Source organism: Ctenocephalides felis, unplaced genomic scaffold (assembly GCF_003426905.1).
Source record: "Ctenocephalides felis isolate EL2017-DRISC unplaced genomic scaffold, ASM342690v1 CF-g0.4_SCAFFOLD_01492, whole genome shotgun sequence".
Classification (NCBI taxonomy): domain Eukaryota; kingdom Metazoa; phylum Arthropoda; class Insecta; order Siphonaptera; family Pulicidae; genus Ctenocephalides; species Ctenocephalides felis.
The window spans coordinates 42,986,373-43,002,517 of NW_020537646.1; the positions used below are offsets into that span (position 1 = coordinate 42,986,373).

A 16,145-nucleotide genomic window follows, 5' to 3' on the forward strand; every position below is an offset into this window, starting at 1 on the left:
TTAGTTTTACACTTGGCCGGTAGATGGCGAATAGTAGTAATGTCAATGTTTTGACAGCTAATTATCATAAAGAAACAAAATGTCTGGAAAGATGATATTGTCATCAGCAATTAAACACTTTCTATAAAGATGTCTAAATATTTTAAGATTAGAGTTTTTATTTTTGTAAATTTTAGATTAGTGTAGTATGGTGTTAAAATGAGATCTAAAATAGTTTCGACGAATGCCTGAGGATTCTCCAAAATTTAGGTATTATTGCAGAATTCCATATAATGAGTTAATAATATTATATTTTGAAAATGGGTTTTTGCAGAATTCGATTAGAGGAGGAGGAAACTAATATTGATCATTTGGAACAAAAGATAGAGAAAGTCTTAAAAAATTGTGGACAGATGGTAGATTTTGGAAAACAATATGTTGCACAACAAAGGTAAAAAAAGTTTAAACTATCCTTCCTAAAAATATTCACTACTGAATCGCTTTTATATTTTTATGTATGACCACACTCTTAGATGTGTGTTTGACCACATCTATAATCAAACAATTATAATTTATAAACAATCTGTCAAATATCAAAATCGAATCAAATATATTACTACATGCGTGTATAAATTTAATGAAATATAAAGTACTAATAAAAAAATAATAAAATGCAAACAAGAAATAAAAACATCATTGTATTTAAAATAACTATTTATAATGTCCATAAGACTTTGTAATCACCTAATAAGTCTTTAATCCCAAAACCTTAAGTAAGAATGTGTATCCACTCGTTTCCTTATGAACATATGTTAGAACTTAATATCACCTCTGTTGCCCAATTCGAGCAGGCGTGATTAATCATTCTTATGAAGCACAATTACACAAGCACAAATATAAATGCCTTTCCATGCAAAAGTAGATTTTTGGAAAATGAAGATTTTATACAAACACAAACACAGGCAATCTTTCTTACTGAAGTAATATGAACAATCATCCATTTTGAATAATTATAAAGTAACTAAAATAAGAATGATATTTATAAGAATATAACTCAAAGGATTATCTTTAAATGTAGTTATATCTGAGGAGATCTATAGAGCACAGATGCATATATCGAAATATCAGATAAATTTTGCACAGATATACTACTATTTAATATATTGATTATATTATTCATAATTTTTTGTTTTCTAAAATCTTTCTCTTATTAGAAACAATTATTAACTTTCCGAATCTGGTTCGACATGAAATTCCATGCGCTAATTTCAAGTTTTCTTGACTTTTCAAGTCATTATGAGTCATATGGCACCACAATTGGAAATAGTATGTGTATGTGGCCTAAACTTGACCTTTCGTCGACTTTTTCTTAAAAATGACTGCATCGATTTAAAATTTTTAAAGTCATTTGATAAGGCTTTATAAGGACTCGCTTATTAATTTTATACAATGATCGGCACAACCTTTGTATATAATTAGAAAAATAACATTTGCCAAAACTTCTATGTTTATTTCGAATTTTAAAAATATTTCAAAATATATCAGTTGGGAAACGTTCTGACTAGTTTTTAGTAACGATCGGTTGCGCTTTTTTCGTAATGAATTAATTTTATTAGTTTAATTAATCAGTTTTATTGACAACTTTATCCTATGGCTTTGCATAGTGATAAAATTCATTGTTTTAACGAATATCCTAAAATACCAATTTCTTGAAATGAGATTTAATTTTAAAAATTCACAAAAGTTTAGAATAATGGGTCACGCTCTTAGAACATACACAATGTGTGTATTTGTGCATTAAAATAGCGAATGCTTACGAAGCACATTGTTATATAATTATTATCTATTTATTATCATTATTATTACATATAACTGGAAGTTTATGCAAAATGCCTTAAAGCAAAATACTACTTAACTTATAGTTGGGTAATTTAGTTATTTATGTATAATTTTGTGTAATTAGTTATTCGTCATGAACATAGATTTCCTTAAGAAAACTTGATAAATCAATATAGTAGCAAAATTTCTAAATCCATTTTCAGTAACAAATTTTAAAACAATTTTTGTATAATTAATTATATACATAGATTTTTATGTATAGTATAATATGAAATTTGTTAAAAAAACAATCAAATTGAACAATTTGCAAAATGCCATGACTAGAAATTTTTTAGTTTTTTTATCAAGCACATATATTATATATTGTATATATATTTTTCGAAGAAATCGAATCTAGCAGCGAAGTTTTTGCGTGCTGACACATTGAATTTATAATTCAATTCAATAGATTTTCTTGTCATGAATATTATTAATATCATTATTCCAAGGTTTGAACAATAAAACCCTAAATGTTCAAATAACGCATTTTCATGTAATACGTAATATCCCCAAATAATTCTCTATATACCAATCTAAAACTAAAACGACAGATGTAATGATAACACAACTGTAATACCATAATGTTTAATCGTTATGGCTTTATACATGACTTATTATTTTTTTTAATGCATTCAACATCAATTTGGAAGACCCCATAGAAAAAGAATCAATATTAAGTCAAAATAAAATGCCACGACGCTGAACCCTTTTAAATATGTGCTTACTTATTGTCCAACTGGTACTTAACAAAATTACTCGTGACCTCATATATGAACTTGTTAAGTGCCTAGGTATCAAAAAAAAGTTTAGATTGAAAAGAAAAATGAAATTTTGTGAACACTGCGGCTAATTTTACCACTTTCTTCCGCCGCAGAAATATCTATATGTATTTCAAATTTAAATTTTATTTATAAAGTACATTGCGAAAGAACATATCGGGAAAGAAACAGGAGATATTTGGCAATTTACAAGATAAAAAAGAGTACATTGAACAGTGCAAAATTTTACTAATTAAATAAAAGAATCGACTAAAAATTTTTAAAAAGTTCTTTCAATGAATAGGCATATCGCATATCAATTAGTAAGTATAGTTACTTTGGGCAATAAGCGAGTGAGTGAATTTTTTTTTTCTTTTGAGTATTTTGAATTTTTTTAAACATTTTTCAAAATTTTAATTTGTTTAAAAAAAGCGATTGCCCTACGTACTTGTTTTACAGATATAATATCGAAGTCTATAACGGTTAAAAATTGTAAATCTTGGTACGGAACCCAAAGAAATTTAAACAAAATTTGTACTTATTAATAAAATCTAAAACCCTATTTCTCCTAAGGTAAGTTATAGTAATCGCAAAAATCGAAAATGAAAATTATTGTATATCTTTACGTTTTATAACATTCTGAACTTATTGTCACACCTTAGAATAACTTCATGTATGTATGTGCCGATACAATTTTTCGTCGATGATTTCGAGAACACGGATCAATCGATTTGAATTATTAAAAAACATTCGATTCCTTTTATAAGGTAAAACGTGCTGATTAATTTTTGGCCAAGACAGGTCTAGCCGTTTCGAAGATACGGGTCAAAATGCCAGAAATGATAATTCAGTTTTTGAGAGAACGGAGGCTTCAATTTCACATATGCTTTATTGGCAAAATGAGGAACTGGTTATATTTGTTGGAATGCAGGCTTTTGGAGGCCTAATAAAAAATGCGAAAAAGACATTTGGCGGACAAAAATGATTCAATTGCATTTTACCTTGAAGCATGTTGCATGAACTTCCCGACATGCGTAAATATTCGACTTAGTCAATAAGAAACTAATATTTTATTATTATTATTAAAATATAATAATGAGTGATTTAGAACTATACTGAGTTGTTATTAAACATTATTAATGTGAGAAACTATGGCTGATTATTCAATTTGAGCAAATTTTCTAATCACGTTAATTAATTTCGATAAATGGTTTGAATATTACACATTAGAGATGGGTAACTCACTCCGGAGTTAACACTCAGATACAACTCCTCCCTCGGAGTGAATCCGAGTGGAGTTGTCTCGCCGAATTTGTCATATCCGACTTCCCTAAACTGGTACTATAAATCTGTTACTGCGTTTTGCTTTGGGAAGGAAGCTGTCGCTTTCTCGTCTCAGAGGTAGTTTTATGACCTTTTAAGTATACGTTTTTTTTTTCAGAAAATACAAAAATATTACTTACTCAGAGGTAGTTTTATGACCTTTTAAGTATACGTTTTTTTTTTCAGAAAATACAAAAATATTACTTAAAGATACAGAACAATGAAATTGTGTTCAAGTGTGAATAGCTCCAATGTATAATTTATTGAATAGTAAGGGGTCATATTTCTAACTACGACAACCTTTGGCCGTGATGACGGCAATCAGGAATATATGTATACCGAAAAATACATGAAACAAAATACATTTAATCTGGTTTTTCCATAGCCTGAAATAACAACTCTTTAGAGTGCAGTGACGTCAATAGTATTTAAGCAGAAAAAAATATATAGTATTAAATTTTTACTTTCACACAATTATATAATTGTGTAAAATTAATAATATGCTAATTGAACTACCCGATATAATATTAATTCTCGAATGGAAGTAGCAGAAGAAAAATTAGAAATCAGAAGTAATATTATTTGGTGAAAATATTTTATGATAAATGTTTTGCTTTTATTACAAAGCTTACTATATTATTTTTATATAAAATTAATCCAAAAAATCAATTATTTTCTCATCAAAAGAAAATAACTAAATTGAATTTGATTCTCAAGTTTTGCGTTTTTACTTTGGTCAACACTGTTAAAATTACGAGTCATTGAGTCGATCATGTGGTCGACCGAAAAATTTTACAACTCGTCATTTATTTGTGAATTTTTTAGAAAAATTATTTTATTGATATTTTTTAATTTTCTTTTATTTATAAATTTTCATTTCAAAAAATTAAATTGAATTTGACAAATCCTTAGATGCATAAACAACGCACTATAGAACGCATTTGTGCCGAGTATTTCGGTTTCAAAGTTGTCGGAGTCGTGGAGTTGTTAAGCGGATATAACTTCTCCCTGAAGCGGAGTCAAATCCGAGTCGATCCGGCTTCGGATATGATAAGCCTATCTCTATTACACATTATAAATTATCATTTGCCTATTACATACCCGGAGTATTTTCTAAAATCGCGGCCAATTGGCCCAAATTTTAATTATTTTTTATCTAAATGAAACGACTTTTCCATATGTTTATTAAGAATTAATACCAGATACTCTTCCTGGTACAGTCCATAAGACCAGGAACTCCACCTGGTCATTTTCACACAATGTTTCATTAAAATCATCAAAAAAATCAATTACGAAGATATAACCCGATCGATTCAAATTTAGTCTCGAACCACTCAGAATGACTTTAAACGTTAAATAGAGCGAATTTAACGAATGTTCTTGCAAAGCGATTTTTCAACTAACTTTCGATACATCTAGAAAATATTTTAGAATGTTATAGAAAATAAAGAAATAAACATCTTTATTATAACATTAAATAACTAAAGTAGCTAAGCAATTAAATGAATAAAGAGGTGAATTACAAGTTTTTTGGAAAATAAAATATTTATTAAAATATTTATTTATCTAGATTCTAGAATAACTTTCTAATCAAGGATTAATTGAGAATATTTTAATATAATCTTTCTGTACAACCTACTTTTTAATGGTATAGAACATTTTGCATGTTATCTTAATTATGTCTCTGACTCATCGTATGTAACTTTTGTTATTGTTTATTCGCTTAAATATAGAGATTGTACATTGCTTGGAAAAGAAAAAATATTCATAAAAAATCTTTATTTCAGCTTGTTCGCAAATTCACTTTTTGAATTATCTCAACACTTTAAGGAGCAACCGTCAACTGTGTCATCATTAAATAAATTGACTCATGCTTTACAGGTGCGGCAATGTAGATAGTTATTTATCAATAATATTTCAATATATAAATATTATATAATTTGAATCGTTCGAACTACTAATCTTTGTTATTATAATATTTCAAATAGGAAATGAATAAATTCCATACCATATTACTGGACCAAGCTAGTAGAACAGTATTGAAAAATTTGACATCTTTTATTAAAAGGTAGTATTATAAAAATTAAATATATTCAAATAATGTAATTCTGGACGTATTACATATTTCAGTGATATTAAGTCTGTTAAGGATAGCAAGCATCACTTTGAGAAGGTTTCAACGGAACTTGATTCTGCGTTACTTCGAAATTCACAAGTAAGTATAAATATAAAATTTCAATTATGTTTACTATATATTTTATACTATTTTTTTTTTAATTTAAGGTATCAAAAAATAAACCACTTGAAGCAGATGAGGCCTTAAATTTTTTATCTGCACAGAGAAAATGTTTTAGACATTCCGCATTAGATTATGTACATAGTTTAACTATGCTGCAAGCAAGGAAGGGTCATGAAATCTTAGCTACAGTAAGTTATTTATTCATATGATTGAATTTTGATTTTATAACCAAAAGGATAAGAAAATCGATATCTTGCAATTTTTAAGAAAATATTAAATTATTGCATGAATCGAAATGTCATTTTTTTAAATAAAAATTAAAATAAAATTATGTATGTATAAATAAATTTTAAACGTTAATCTCTTCAACTATTTCAACGTCATTTTTTGAAATTAATTTATCAACTTCCTTAGGGAAAGACATTGTAATTATCCAAAAATTTAAATTGAAAAGTTTTGAACATCTTTACGTTTCAGAGGTTTCTAAACATTTTGGTATACCTCAGAAAAAATGTATTTGTGTGTGTGTGTATGTGTGGATACAATTTTTCGTCCATGATTTCGGGCGTACGGATCAACCGATTTGAATGATTCAAAAAGCAATTGATTCCTATTGATAGGAAGAGATTCTGATTAGTTTTTGGGAACGGTCGGTTTAGTCGTTTCGGATATACGAAGCAAAGAGTGCAGAAAATAGTAATTCAGTTTTTGAGAGTATGGGAGAATCCGATTTGAATGATTAAAAAAAACATTCAATTCGTAATGATGGGGAGATTTGGTGATTAGTTTTTGGCAAAGACAGATCTAGTCGTTTTAGAGACACGGAGCTAATTGTGCAAAATATGGAAGTTTTTGAGAGAACGAGGCATCTGATTTGAATTATTCAAAAAACCGTTCGCATGTTTGACGAAACGATTATTTTTCGAAAAAGCAAAAAAAAATCGTATTTTTTTTTAAATTTTGAAAAAATATTTTTTTGAATATCGTTTATTTGAATATTTTTGTTTATTTACTTTTTATGTGAACTTATATGAAACTCGTCCAATTTATAAGCCCTTTTAATTTTGTCTCTAAAATATGAATAATGAAATTTACAGTATTTATAACAATCTATTTGAAAACATTCAATATTCTTCGAATATTTCATTAAGGTACTGGGCATTCCAGCAATTTGCATGGCACGATGCCATACACCACTAGTTTTTATTTAATTTTTCTCTCCAAAAATGTTCAGTATGTATTCAATTTGTGAACGTTCTACTATAGAATTGAAAATATGAAATAAATTAATCATTGTATGTACAAAGTTTTGAAAACGTATTCTTTCAAAACTATTAATTCCTTGAATTGTATTACGCAGATTTTTCTTATTGTATATATTTTATATATTTGTTTATAAAGCTTATCTATATCGTTATGCAAGTTATTTATAAACATTCTGTTTGAAATATTTTGATGAGGAACATCGATTTGATCAAAGCTAGTCATAATTATTCTATTGAATCAATGTATGTGAAATAGACAATATTTATAAATAAATGAACTATATTATTTGTGAATAATGAGATAATATTTTATTTTTTAACGGATTTATTGATTGATTTGATTAACGTTTTTATTGATTAATGTTAACTTTTACTTGTTAAACATTTTTTGCAGCTATTATCCTTTATGCATGCCTGCTGTACATACTATCATCAAGGATCTGATTTATGTCAAGACCTTGATCCATTCTTCAAAACTTTAGCGGAAGATGTAAGAGAAAATATTATTTGTAATAATAGTTATTTATTAAATTCTTTATAATTATCTTACCTAGCTCAAAACTCATTTTCAGATCGGTGCTATGCGTACAGAAACTTCTAAACTTGAAAAGAAAATGGAGGAGCGACATAATGTCGTAACCAATTTAGATACAGTTCAATCTAAAAAGGATAGTGAATTTGTTATGGAAGGCTATTTATTTAAAAGAACCTCAAATGCTTTCAAAACGTGGAATAGGAGGTGGTTTTATTTGTGTGATAACCAATTAGTGTATAGGTGTGTAAAATACCAACACAATTTATACTTGTACAAACTTATTGTACAAATTTTATTTACTTTATTTTTACTTTTTGATGACACTTCAGTTTATGTAGTAACTTAATAAATCATTCTATGAATTTTTAAGGAAAAGAACTGGTGAAGAAACTGGCACTGTGATGGAAGATGATCTTAGACTATGTTCAATTAAGCCTGTTATAGAAGGGGAAAGACGTTTTTGTTTTGAAGTTTTATCACCCACAAAGTAAGTTATAGGGAATATATAATAGTAGATTTATTTCCGAAAAATGGTATGAAGAGAAAGAGAAAAATCTAAGTATTTTTTACTGTTTATTACAATTACTGTTGAAATGAATCTTTTTAGTAAAAAAATGAATTGCATTAAAAACTTTGACAAAGCTTTTTTGCAAAAATGTTTTATATAATATTGAATTGATTTTTTCTTTGGCCAAGTTGAATTTTTTGCTTTAATTTTATTTAAAAAAAAATAATCTTGATAAATTTGTGCATAGAAAAACATGATTTTTGTTTAATAATCTTCCAAAATAATTGAAAGCTGTTACAAAGAAAATATAAAAAATAAGAATTTTCCTTTTTCAATAACTTAATACAACACTGGAATAATTATTTAGTTTATTTCTTTAGCTATTTTCTTTGTATTGTAATCTCTAAATTTAATCTTTTTTTCCATTTTTTAATTAATAGAAGTCATATGCTGCAAGCCGATTCGGAGGAGTCTTTAAATGCATGGATTTCAGCATTACAGCAAGCGATCGGGGCGGCTTTGCAAAGAAATCATTCCCATTTACAAATTAGTAATAACGCTGGCGTTAATATGAACAATTTGAACCAAAATAGTGCTTTCAGCAGTATAAGTGGAAATATAATTAGTGGAAATAGTGATAGATCTGATAGCCCACATAAACGTTCAAGGTTTGTTTTCACGGTATTAATAAACCTAAATTTTCAATCTAAAAATTGAATCATTTATAGTATATTTATGTGAAATATTATTTTATATTTTCCAAATAATACTTTACAATTTATTAAGAAAGAGTTGTCATAATAATAAGGATCAAAATTAGTCTTACATAGTAATTAATTGATATATTTTCTGTCTATTTTTATCTGCATGGTTCAATTGCTTTGTGGCCATTAGTTTATTTTCTAATCGTAGTATCTTACAAAAATTTATCATCAGAATGTGGGAGCAATTATTAACTATTCCTGGTAATAACTCTTGTTGCGACTGTGGTAATCCTGATCCGAAATGGGCCAGTATCAACTTGGGAATTACTTTATGTATTGGTGAGTATAAACTAATTTTGTAACAATAAGTTTAATATATATTATGACTGTCTAGAAGAAATGTCAATCTCATAGTTTAACAATTTATTTTTTAATTAAAAAATCTGTTTATGTAGAATAATCTTTCTAGCATCAAATTAGTATTTTGTCTTTTATAAAAAAGCCTATAGTTTAATTTCCTTAGAACTATAATAATAATTTTTGCTAATCTTTTGATTTTTATTTTCTTGCTTTTTATAAAAATAGCATGTTCAGGTGTACATAGAAGTCTAGGTGTACATTACAGCAAAGTGAGATCATTGACTTTGGATGATTGGGAACCCGAAATTGTCAAAGTTATGGCTGAACTTGGAAATAATATAGTTAATAGGGTATGAATATACTAGATTTAAATTTAGATTTAGTTTAGGTGTCAAAACATCATTTCTTTTTTAATATTTGTCTGTAGTAAGTTTCTGAACATTCAATTAAATTCCCTAATATTGAATATTGAGCTTTTCAAAGATAAAAGAAGATTTTTTGCTATGTTTGACTTAATTTTTTTTTATTCAAACTGAACCGAACTATAACTTTGGTTTAAATTTCATTAATTTGGTAGAGATATTTAGTATGTAGAAGTAGAAAAATAAACCTTTTTTCTTAAAGGGCATTCAATAAAATTGCTATAAATATTATGCTTAGCTTTTCTAAAGGTACTACAGATCTACTACATTTAAGAAAATAGATTTATCTGTAAATATAGTTTTTCGGGTGGATAGATAATGTGAATAATATATTATTACAGATATATGAAGCAAATGTTTCGGATATTACAAAAGCTACACCAAATTGCCAAGGGTATTATATATAATTAAATATACTTTCATTTATGCTATAAGAAGTATTCACAGAAGAAAATTAATTTCAGAAATATAAGAGAAGCTTGGATAAAAGCAAAATACGTTGAGAGGCGTTTTGTTAATTTATTACCTAGTTGTAACAATTTGACATCGAATGAAACGAAAGACAATCCTGATAATACTATGGTGAATGACAATAGGAAAAGCCAAATTACAGAAGTTGGTGTTAGAAAATGGAGTGTTAGGAGGTTGAGAAGAAGGCCTCGCAGGTAAAATGAATGTAATAGAATAATTACGTATTTATTTATCAATTCGGGGTTTGAATAATATCATTCATTGTACTTTTGGCATTGATTTCAGGAGTCGATCAATTCCTGATTATAAATTGAATCAGTTATTTATTTCCAAAACACTATTTTATGGCTATATATGTACACATTATATATATATATATATATATATATATATATATATATATCATATATATAAGTATTTCGGAAATGATTCTAAAATTATGGATGGTAAATATTTGTATTGACGATTGATGATATTTATCTATTGTTTAATTCATATTTACTTGATTACTTTTATTATTGTTGTTAGTCTACTGAATTTTCAACAAACCTAAAAATATAATCTGATTCAATTTTTATTCAATGAAGCATTTCTGTATTTTTTATTTGTTGTCACTCTGAGGAATGATCTATAAAAACTATCTATTATATGAATTGAATCGAACAAAATGAAATAGTTATGTTCAGAATTTCTGCAATGCTGCAGAATATCTATGCTCAAATGTCTTTAGCATTAGTGCTATATTTCCATGATATTATATAAAGAAATTTATTACTAAATATACTGCTTATCGTTGCTTGATTTCTTCACCTGGTTATTAAATTAAGAACTTGAGTTTAATTTCAATAGCTTACTCTAGCGAAGGTCAATAATATGATTGTTGAAAATATTGAATTTATTGCAGCAAAGAAAACGTTTTACAAGCAAAACCTAACAATAAAGTATTATCAGCTTTGACGGAAGCTGCAACTGATGAAAGCTCAGACGACAATGAGACAATCAAACAAACAGCTTGTAAGTGAGAAATATATTCATGATTTGATTTAATTAAAGTTAGTTTAATAATTAAATATTATTCATTGCTGAAGTATTAGCGGATCCCGAGATGTTACTTATAGGAGACGACGTACCAGAATTAAAAACTCCGCTAGAATTGAGTAGTGATCAAGATTCTACTGGCGGAGAAAGTGACGGCATAGCAGGTTAGTGAAATAGGCTTTATCTATTTTTAATATAACGATTAATCATTTATATATTTAAGATGTTAATAAGAATACGTTTTAATTATTTTAGAAGAGGATGATATTAGCAATTTAAATCCGAATATGTTATTGTTTCGAGCGGCTGGTGCTCACAACCTTCCTGTTATGTGCAGTGCACTAGCTCTAGGTGCTGAAAAGACTTGGGCAAATGAAGAATGTGATAATAGTACGCCTCTACATCAAGCAGTACTCTCGGTAATGATTATTATTGATAATTTTTAAAAAGAAGTTTATTGTATTTACAATTCAATGGGATCGGAAGATATGGATGTGTTCAATTGAAAAATTATATAGTTTTTTAAGAAAAACTGGGGACAAGTTATTTATTGACCATTGAGAATAATCAATAAATCAATAAATCAATTTAGTAAAAGTTGAAGCGTTTACACTAAGAATTTATATAGAATCTAATTATTGCGTTTGTTTTGTTCATTCTTTGTCGTTTCATTGGAAGGATTTTAGTTTAAAATTTTTAACTTCTCATGGAATAAGTTAAAATAAAAAACTAGTTGGTTTGGTATTAGCCTCGAGGCAAGTTACATGAACTTCCCGATATGTGTAAATAATCGACTTATAAAATAAAAATAAATTAATTTATGATGATTAAAATATTCCGACTGGATTTATTACACATCATTGCAAACGAACGAAACGAACGTTAACTCGGAGTATTTCTAAAAGTAAATTTCAAAAATCATTAATTTTAATTAATTAATAATTATAATTGAACCAGTTTCGGTAGGACTTTAATGGTTTACTATGTTAAGACCAAGTATACTAACGTTATACCAACTAAATCATCTAATTTTATTTTTAACAAACGTCAAAAAAAACTACTCATTTTCTCAAACTTTGATGAATTTTGAAATTAAACTACTTGTCGTAAGGCCGTAATAATTCAGTAAGTTCTATAAGACCATGATATATATCGGCAAAAAAAGTTCCATAAAAATCGGCCAGAATTTTTTTCAACAGTTAATTACAAGAAAACGGCTCGGTAGATTTTCACCTAAAACTAATCACTATCATTCCCAACTAATATCTTTCGAACAGTTTTTGATTTTTTAAAATCGGTTCGGTAGTATGAGCTTAAGCTTAAAGCTTTCGTGAACGAAAGGTTTAACACTTTTTTCCAAATTACAAAGAAACGGCTCGGCCGACCGTCGCACAAAACTGAGAAACGATAATCCTCATCGAGATACACCAAATGCTTTTTAAATATCTGAAATCGGTTCAGGCGTTTTTGAGCAAACGTCGATGAAAGTTCTAATTTTTGACAAATGCCAAAAAGACCATACTAATTTTTGCAAACTTTGACAAATTATTAAAGCTAAACCAGTTGTCGTAGGGCCGTAATATTTTAGTATGATCTAGAAGACTATGGCATCTGCCGTCAAAAAAATAATCAAAAATCGTCGAATTTTTTTTTTAAACTTATTACAAGAAAACGGCCCGGCCGATCTCTACCAAAAACTAATCAGCACGATTCCCAACCAATATCTTTCGAACGGTTTTGAATTTTCAAAATCGATTCAGAATGCGGGCTAAAACGTAGACGAAAATTTTTCACTTTTCTGCGATTTATAAAGAAACGGCTTGGCCGCCGATCGTCGCACAAAATTGACAAACAATAGTCCTCATCGAGATACATCGAGTGGCTTTTAAATTTTTGAAATCGATCCACGCCGTTTTTGAGAAAACGTTGATTACGGCAAAAAAATCTGTCCACATACACGCACACACACCACACATACTTTTTCCAAATTTGGTCTCATTCAATTCAGAATGGCTTGAGACGTCGAGAAAACATAAAATTAGCAATTCGGATTTTTTGATGAAAACATAAACTTCTCCTTCGGTAAGTTAATAAAAAAATTCGAAAATAAAATTTTCTGCATATTTTTGCATTTCAAGAACTCCTGAACATTTGGCATATCTTAGAAAAAATTTATGCATGCGTGTATAAGTGTGTGTATGTAAGGATACAATTTCTCGTCCACGATTTTGTTCAAGACAGCGAGGCAAAAATTATAATTAAGTTTTTGAGAGTTCGATTAAATTTTTAGAAAGCAGGTCCAGCTGTTTTATAAAAAAATCCCGGAATTTTCAAAAAAATTAAAAATTATCAAAAATTCAAAACCGAATTTTTCCGAATTTTAAAAAAAAATTTTTTTTCAGTTTTTTTTACAAAATGATTCTGAAACGAAAAGACAATTCTAAAAAAATAAAATTTTATTATAATTTTATTTATGATCTTCGGATGCCTTTATTTTATCTGGACTCGATTAGGTTTAAATTTCTTGTAAGCAATTTACAATGTTTATGATAATCTATTGAAAATATTTAAAACAATTGTTGTTAATCGTTTATCATTTTTGTTGATTATTGATTATGGATTTTTATTCTTTAAATATTTAATTACTATACGGGAAGTTCCAGCAATGCGCTTTGAGACACTTAAGTGTTAATTCAAAAATAAAAATTTTGACGTTGTATGAGCATGCAAAATATGCCTTAATCGTGATTCAATTTTTTCTGATAAAGGGTTCCGTGATGGCTGCGAATTTCTTTTCTTGAATGGCGCCCGATTAAATCAGGCGGATGCAGCTGGTTCCACTCCACTTCATTTGGCCACCAGATTAGGGCATACCGCTCAAGTGTGTCTGCTGCTAAAACATCGAGCTAAACATGATCTTAAAGATACGGAAGGGCGGGAGCCGATCGATATTGCTGTCAACCAGGCTAATGCTGATATAGTTACTCTGTAAGTAGGATGCTGTATTTCTATCAATTATATTTGTTAATATGAATATATGTATACAGTCTACACTTGTGTACCTCGCTATGAGAAACTCGGAATTAACATACCAATTAGGATAAATTGTAGCGCGTTTCTATGGAAACTGTTTATCGTGTTGTATAGGAACCGTTGTCATGGTTAGATTCGTACCGCGTTAAAGAATACCAATAGTACAAATGACATTAAATTATAATTTAAGAATATAATAATGTAATAGATATATTGTAAACATGAAGAATATAATGCAACATATTTCGCTAAAAAATATGTATATTATTTTCAGATTACGATTAGCTCGTTTGAACGAAGAAATAAGAGCCACTGAGCATGCACCAGGAGATGATACATTCAATGATGTAGTTAGAGATTTTACTCAAATGGCTTGGAATCATCCCGAACGACTGCAAAGAGCTAGAGCTAATCAGGATTGACTGTGAGGTAATATAAATTTTTGCATATCTTTACTTTTTAAAGACTTCTGAATATTTTGGGATTTCTTACGATTAGAAAAAATTAATGTGCATTTATATTGACGGGGGGACGGATTAACATTTTTGAAAAAAATTTACTTCGAAAAAATTAGATTTTTGAGAAACTATAAATTTGACAAAAATTTACTTTTTTTGAAAAAAAAATTTTTTTTTGGAAACAAAATTTTTTTGAAAAGAAAATGTTTTCTTCATTTTGACATATTTTGGAAATTCTGAACTTGCATAGAGAGACGAAATGTCAAAAGCGCGCAAGTGCCGCGCCGCCGTCTAACGGATAAGCATTGGTACGGAACCCATAGAAATGTAAAAAAATGTTATACTTATTGTTAAAATCTCTATAAAATATCTGATAATTTGATGTGCATATGTCTAATGATCATTTTTGACCGCCAAATGGCATTTTTTTTACTTTTATTATTAGATCTCCGAAACCGCTGGATCTGCCTCCATGAATACTTGATCAATTCTTCATCTTGTCAATACAAGTAAAACGTTTTTGAATTCAAATCGGACGCTCCGTTCTCTTAAAAACTGATCTACCGTTTTCGGCACTTTTTGCCCCGTATCTTCGGAACGGCTAGACCTGCCTTTGCCATAAACTAATCAGCACGTCTCCTTATCAATACGAATCGAATGTTTTTTGAATTATTCAAATCGCGTGTTCCCGAAATCGTCGACGAAAATTTGTATCCGCACATGCATACACACACGTACATACACACACACACACACACACATATATCCATTTTTTCCAAGGTATGCCAAAATGTTCAGAAACCTTTGAAACATAAAGATATATAAAATTTTCATTTTCGATTTTTTTTGCGATTACTATAACTTGCCCTACGGGAAGTTAAAAAAAGTTGAAAACAAAATGCAATTTGGCTTTCGATAATGATCATTAGGCATATGCTCATCAAAATATGAGATATGTTATACAAAATTTAGTAATGAATACTAATTTTGTTCACATTTCCATGGGTTTTGACACGTTCGGTCTGTTTTTTTTTAAACTTTTAGAAATTATAAATTACGTTACGGGAAGTTCCAGTAATTTGTTTTAAGGCACGATGGCATGCAGCAATAGTTTCTAGTCATTCCATGTTAGGTGTCATAATAAATCAGATTGGTATATTAGATGACTACGATT

The 16,145-nt window shown here is 28.4% G+C and overlaps 1 pseudogene; it reads left to right on the forward strand.

Moving 5' to 3' along the window:
* Nucleotides 1–237: 237 nt before the first annotated feature.
* Nucleotides 238–14,472, forward strand: LOC113369985 (annotated as a pseudogene).
* Nucleotides 14,473–16,145: the final 1,673 nt, after the last annotated feature.